At 40.9% G+C, this 7,500-nt stretch overlaps 1 pseudogene; it reads left to right on the top strand.

The window, feature by feature from the left end:
• LOC134448158 (cadherin-13-like) overlaps positions 1–7,500 on the top strand; it is a 235,933-nt pseudogene that overhangs the window by 205 nt on the left and 228,228 nt on the right.

Below are 7,500 nucleotides of genomic sequence, written 5' to 3'. Positions count from 1 at the left end.
ACACACACACTCTGCACAGAGACTCTCTATGTCTGTCTCTCTGTCTGTCTGTCTGTCTGTCTCTGTCTCTGTCTCTCTCTCTCATTATTCATTTTTGTTATTTTTGAATAAAGAAGAAAAGTAAACAGCATGAAATCACAGAACATTACATTGCCCACCGTAGCCAACCCACTCTCTCTCTATTTCTATTTCGACACAGTCACAGACAACAGTCTACAGCCGAATGTTCCTCATGCATGTTTTATGTAATCTTGCTGCACAAACATGTTGATTTCATGTAGGGTTAAACCCAACGAGCTTACACAGTGCTCAGTTATTCATTCAGGCCTTCTGTTTGTTCCTTTCTCCCTCTTTCTCTCTCTCTCTCTCTCTCTCTCTCTCTCTCTCTCTCTCTCTCTCTCTCTCTGCATATGATTACATTTATTATGTATGTGTCTGGATATCTGTTTCTTGGAGAGACTTCATTAGAATGTATGCAAATCTTACGATTAGAAAATAAATATATGAATTAAAGGAAACACGAAATAAGAGTCTCAGTCGTTGCCTGGACAAAACAACAACAAAGTGGTGGCTGGCTTTATGAATAATTCTCAGTGATTGTATGTCTGTCTACAAACCAATTCCTAATTGCCGCTTACCCAAGGGCTTGGTCCTCCAGCACTGATTGGCTAGCTGACGAGGAAAAGTTGGCACCAACCAACTCGCTGCCTGCCTGACGAGGATAGCTGGGGTTTTTTTCTATCACTGAAACCCAGTAGTGTGCTGTACCGTAGTAGAACATATGTGAGCCCCAAAACACTACATGTCTAACACCACAGCATCTGTGTGTGTTTGTGTGTTTGTGTATGCGTACGTGCGTGTGTGTGCGTGAGAAGAGAGGAGAGGAGAGGAGAGGAGAGGAGAGGAGAGGAGAGGAGAGGAGAGGAGAGGAGAGGAGAGGAGAGGAGAGGAGAGGAGAGGAGAGGAGAGGAGAGGGGAAGAGTTTTGAAGGATACTGTTTAGTTATCAAGGCAAGGTGAAGGTATACAATATTGAGACAGCTATATCAAGAAAGCAGTATGGAGAAAGCTATACCTCCTGCTTATCTTCTTTTCTATTAGAAGGACATTTGAATGGAAAGGAAAATAATGAAAGAATAAGAAAAAAACTTTGGTAGTGAGAATAACCTGATGTAGGAACTCATACAGAACTGCAGGGGGATCTCGGCTATCTCTGTTCTTGTGTGTCTTTTTAAACATTGCTTGCGTGATGCCGTCAATAAAGCAAAAAATCTTCGGAACATTGATGTTAATTAACGGAACATGTATCTGAGATAAAGAGTGCATGCTACGTATAAGAGATGAACATTACAGTAGCACAGATTTAGAGAAAGGAACACAAACACAAATCTCCCACATAGTAAAACACAGCTGAGTCTATTGTACATACTGTTTTGTGTTTTGCAGTTGGCGGAAATGTATCACAGAACTTTTTTTTTTCATTGCATTTTTGTATTTCTTTCCCTCTCTTTACTTTTCTCTTCAAGTCAAGTCATGTCAAGTCTGTGTGCCCAAACAGAAAAATGGATCAAGGGTAGGGGGTGTTTTTGTCATTGCAGCTATACACACATCAGAGCAGGTTGTTGACATACACACATGCACGCACGCATACATGCACGCATACACATACTGTACGCACGCACGCACACACGTTGGCACAAGCACACACACACACACACACACACACACACACACACACACACACACACACACACACACACACACACACACACACACACACACACTGTGCACAACTGCATGCACACACATACACACACGCACACACCCGGTCTCTCCCGAGGGACACTAGATGGTTTTCTGTCTGGCACCCGGCACTGCTCTCATGGGAACACCCACTCTCTTCCTCCTTCCCACCATCGGCGTCGTTAGAGCATTTTTACCCGGGCACGTGCCCTGGTGTGGACCTGCGGTGCCAGCCTATAATGGGCACTGATTTTTTAATTAATTTATTTATTTATATCTTTATTTTTTATTATTTAAATCTGGATCATCTGTTAATATACAGAATACATGCTTGCATTATTTTTTCTCTTTTAAAATAGGCCTATAGCATACTACACTTAAGTTAGAATTTAAGTCTGCCACGGATGCAGCAGCCTGATCAGAATGCACTTGCCACGGCCTTTCGTACTCGGAGCATAGCCGGAGAGTTGCCTGTTGGCTAATACAGAGCCATGCAGGAGTTTTCACTATCTTTAAGAAACACGACAGGCATACTAGTTATCCTAGTGAAGACACACTAAAACATTGATTATAATATAACCTAGTTATTTGGCACCCTGAAGAAATTGACTATTTGAATAATGAATTACGTGGTGAATTACATGGTGCCCCCCCTCATTGGATGACCGCTGCAATGAAATGTGACGAATAGACATAGCCTAGGAAGAGTCTTTCTTCATGATAACAAGAGATTTGGGCAGCACATGAAAATGTTGGCTTTTTGAACCGAACCTGACCAACACAGCGACCATTCACTCCGGCCGGTGTGAAGTGAAGTAAACAGTAAGCGTCATTTTTGTTATCATCTGTAAACTAAGCATAGCATGTCAATCAAATGTGTGTTGTGTAGAACATGTTTCATCTAATAACGCGAAGGGGCGTCTCTGAAGTGGTGTTATGTGGTCACGTCTGTTATGCTACAGTAGCCTACAGTAGCCAGGCAGTTCGCTCATATATAGGACCTGTTGATCGGAGAAAGATCACAAATGTCGGCTTCACCAACTATTTGCCATGTTGTGCTGTTTCTCAATTCGTTACGTTCGTGTTTTCAGGGGGTTATGATGCCGTGATGGACTACCCCAACTTGTCTTGTCAGCTTTGCTAGCTATCGGCATATTTTTTGACATCTTGACAAAGTTGCCTGCAACCAATGACCCCGCTGTTATAGCCTAGGCTACTAGCGCACTATAACGGAATACAACACTCGTAGAAAGCAGTTTTGTAGGCTATGCTGTTGCTTTTAAAAATAGCCCAGCGCATGCTTGAATGAGCCGTCGTCCAGGCAAGTTGGAGGCTGACTGGCTTAATGCAGCCCAAGCACACGTTGGTCTCAGAGTTGAAAGTGAACGATTCTGAAATGATTCTCATTCTGGTGTTTGCTGCTCGAGTGGTCTTACAGACAAAAGCACATAATTCTACATTAAGGTGGCATGATAACATCCTACAGGTGGTTACTTTTAAGACCAAAACATAATGCCGTGAACTAGCCAACTATTCGATTGAATGCATCTATTACACATAGCCTACGCAATGCCCGTGTGTGATATTGATACTCTGGCTCCCCCTCTTGACGTGAACATGCATCGGCACACACACACACACACACACACACACACACACACACACACACACACACACACACACACACACACACACACACACACACACACACACACACACACACACACACACCAATTGATCATAGCTTGCAAGAGAAGGTGAAGGAGAGATGGATGTTGATGAGCACGAGCAGAGGTGATGTGACTATTCAATTCATATTAATTAGGAATAACTGCAAACAGGTTATAGATCATGAAAATGCAGACAGGAGACTGTAATATGTTCTTGTTACTTCAAGACTCAGTGCAACAGAGTGCAGAGGAGGAGAGGAGCAGATAGAAGGGATGCAGGATGAGTTGACATTGAGAGATGACACTGACAGGTGAGACTCAGCTGACAATGTAGTTAGCTACTGTGAGTTGTATTGCCCTACATATAGATTTGATTATTTTTTCTTTAAAAAAAATAATTGGCCAATTTTTTTTTTGCTCGCGCGCTCCGCACGCTCGCATGCATTCCTTTTTGGTGCCCTTTAGTGCCCCTGTATAGTGTTGGGTCTGCTGACGCCCCTGCTTCCCACACAAGATCTTCTTAACCAAACAAATTCCAGAAACGTACCTCAGCTCCTTGTTGCAAGTTGCACTCTCTTTCTCAGTTCGATTCAATGAAATTAATTTCAATAATATTGCAAAAGCAGTCATATAAACCATGAGAGGAATCATTCAAAGTATTAGAAAAAAAGCCAAGAAAGAAGCCACAGATAGGGTTACACATACAGTACATAGTACATTCTAGCCAACAATACAGTACAGTATGCTTCGTCAATGACGGGAACATACAGTAGGGACTGGAAATGTAATAGTTGTCCAGGTCTAGACAATCTGTACATTAGAGCAAACTAAGCAATTTGCCAATAGCCATGCCAAGTAGTTGCAATAATGGGTAACACTTTATTTTAGGGATACATGTATTAGCACTAATACATACAATGTTCCTGTATAAGTAACTTGTAAGGCATGTACAAAGCAAAATCAAACATTTGTTAGACGTGTATTCGCAAATGTCTTGTTCATGCACAATAAGGGATTTATTACCAATTTAACCTTAGTAAGGACCTAGTAGGCCTTAACATTTGCTTAGTACATGCCTTACAAGTTACTTATGCAGGCATTAGCATTGTATGTATTCCCAAGCAGCAAAACACGTTTTCTGAACCATTTGACACGTTTTTTAACGGTGTCATTTAGGTGTTGAATAAAACCAACGTGTCAAACACGTTTTTGGAACGTTTCTTTGACACGTTTGCAAAAACACCTTTTAAAAACGTTCAATACACGTTTAGGTTTAGTGTCAAATGACACCTGAAAATACCAACGCATCTGACACGAAATCTGAACGTACAAATTTGGTGTCAAAAGACACGTTTCTTAAAACACTGATCTGACACCAAATTCAAACATGCAGTTTTGGTGTCAAAAGACACGTTTTTTAAAACACTGATTTGACACGAAATCTGAAAGTACAGATTTGGTGTCAAAAGACACGTTTTTAAAACACTGATCTGACACTAAATTCGAACATACAGATTTAGTGTCAAAAGACACGTTTCTTAAAACACTGATCTAGCACCGAAGTCCAAATTGTTTTTGTCTGAACTGGATGCAGCTGTGCAGCTCGCGGTTGGCCGGTTGCTAGGCGACGCTCTGATTAACTGGAAATTCACTTCTTTTGCCTGACCCGACAGACCTTCACCCTCTTGATTTCTCCGTAAACTTTGACTATTTTATCCTTCATCTTTCATATTTTCACCTTCTTTGACCTTACCCGCATCCTGTTTACTACCAACCATCAACCCTCCTTTTGACAATTTCTCTTTCTGGATCGACGACGTGAAACTTCAAACGTGAAACTCCGGTGAGTTGTATTAGCATTTCGCTAATAACATTTGCTCATTAGAAACAATGGGGGCTTTAGACTGTAATGAAACGTGGTTTCCATACTTCTAGCCTACCGTTACGAACATTGTATTGTACTAGACTATCATTTAAGATTACTACAGGTGCCACCTCTGGATTATTTTATTAATATGGTGAGAAGACATAGAAGTATGTTGATAAGATTTTGTTTCATATTTCATACACAAGTCCCTTGAACCCAACGGACATTACAGTGAAATCCTCGCGACCAGCAAAGCATGATTTTTAGAGTGGGCTCATGCAGCTGCGGCCCATTATGATATTTGTCATGAGCATCACTTGTTGAATAAGTTCTTCTTTTCATGTTTCAGGTGAAGCCAACGCAAGCGTCCTCTTCAACATTGACAACAGAAAGCCCAGACACAGACTGCACTCCAGCCCAAGTCCAAGTGGCAGCTTGTTTTTTAAAATAAATAAATAAATAAATAAATGCGTTACACATATGCTTTTCTTCTTTTGCATAACTAGGCTAACTAAGGCTATAATAATAACAGTAGTAATAATGGTAATGGCCATATAAATGCTATAGGATAAAGCATAGGCCAAATTTTAAGCCCCTAACAGAAAAAGCAAGCCCATATGGCGCTGCGGCAGGTTTTATTTTTGGTGTCAAAAATAGGTGTTGAACACGTAATAAAACCCAAATGTACACCTTATTTGTACGTCCGTGGACGTGTTTTTCTGAACGTGTTGTTTGACACCATTTTGAAACGTTTAGAGAACGTGTTGGACACCAAAAAACAACCCTTTCAGAACGTGCTGAGCACGTAATCGGGAACCTACAAATTAACCATATCTGAACGCAATTCTGAACCTATTCTGAACCAATTCTGAACGTGTCACTCACCAAAAATAAACGTTAAAAAAACGTGTTGGGCACGTTAATTTGCTGCTTGGGTTAGTGCTAATAGATGTATCCCTAAAATATAGTGTTACCCAATAATGTTATTCCAAGATGGATTTCCTCAGCATATGACACTGTGATACAAACTTTGCAGAAAAAGGGGCTGAAGGTCCTTCTCCTGAGAGAATGGCAAGCTTTCTGCTAGTCTTCAGGGTGCCAAAACCTGGATGACAGGCTTCAAAACTACTAAAAAGTCTTAGGTAACACTTTATTTTAGGGATACATCTATTAGCACTAATACATACAATGTCCCTGTATAAATAACTTGTATGGCATGTACTAAGCAAAATCAAACATTTGTTAGGCATGTGTTCCAAATGTTGTGTTCATGCACAATAAGGGATTTATTACCAATTTAACCTTAGTAAGGACCTAGTAGGCCTTAGCGTTTGTTTAGTACATGCCTTACAAGTTACTTATGCAGGCATTAACATTGTATGTATTAGTGCTAATAGATGTATCCCTAAAATAAAGTGTTACCAAGTCTTATGTGCTCATACCTTTTACATCGAAGAGGGAAGTGCACCTCTGTTTCAACCTTCCCAGTCTGACAGTGAGTTAGTTAGTTGTTCTTCACTGTGTCCACCTCAGGTCAGAAACAACATCATTATTGGCTATTGGCTAAATGTTTATATCTGGGCCCAATCTTTGCCTTGTACAGATTAAAAGCAAGTTGTATTCCCACAGAATGCACAGCTAGGACTAGGAGCTATTAAAGCGATGGTTCGGAGTAGAATCACCCTAATGCCATTTGAACCGTGACACCCATCCACCTTTACACCCGAAGTGTTTTCTGCCGCAGGCTTACATCAACAGAGTTGCCGTGTTATTCGATGTTTATTTCGGATAGCTTGACTCAAGCGCATATGGATCCTGGGCACCGTCTCCAAACTTTCCCCACAAAAATGACATGTCATGACACCAAACTTCTACAGTATAACAAATGTGGTTTGTACTCACAAAAAGATGAATTTGAAACTTTGTACATAGTCCCCAGGAGTTTATTAGTAACAACACACGAGACGATTAGCTTTTCTGCTGCTAAACATCCGTCGACGTCACTTCCTCCAGCTGGGACTTTGTTGATGGAAACAAATACACGTGAGTCCGGAAGGCGGAAAACTCAAAAAGACAGCTTGCGCTACAACTAGAAATTAACCACTTCTGATTTAAATTTTACCACGTTTAATAAATAGAAGACGATGCCACACTCGTGCATATATCCTGGCTGTGGACTAAAACACAAACCTTACAATAAAGAAAGTCCCAGCTGGAGGAA

Source organism: Engraulis encrasicolus, chromosome 4, assembly GCF_034702125.1.
Source record: "Engraulis encrasicolus isolate BLACKSEA-1 chromosome 4, IST_EnEncr_1.0, whole genome shotgun sequence".
Classification (NCBI taxonomy): domain Eukaryota; kingdom Metazoa; phylum Chordata; class Actinopteri; order Clupeiformes; family Engraulidae; genus Engraulis; species Engraulis encrasicolus.
Note: the sequence above shows the minus strand (reverse complement) of the source record. Positions and strands in the feature narration are given on the sequence as shown.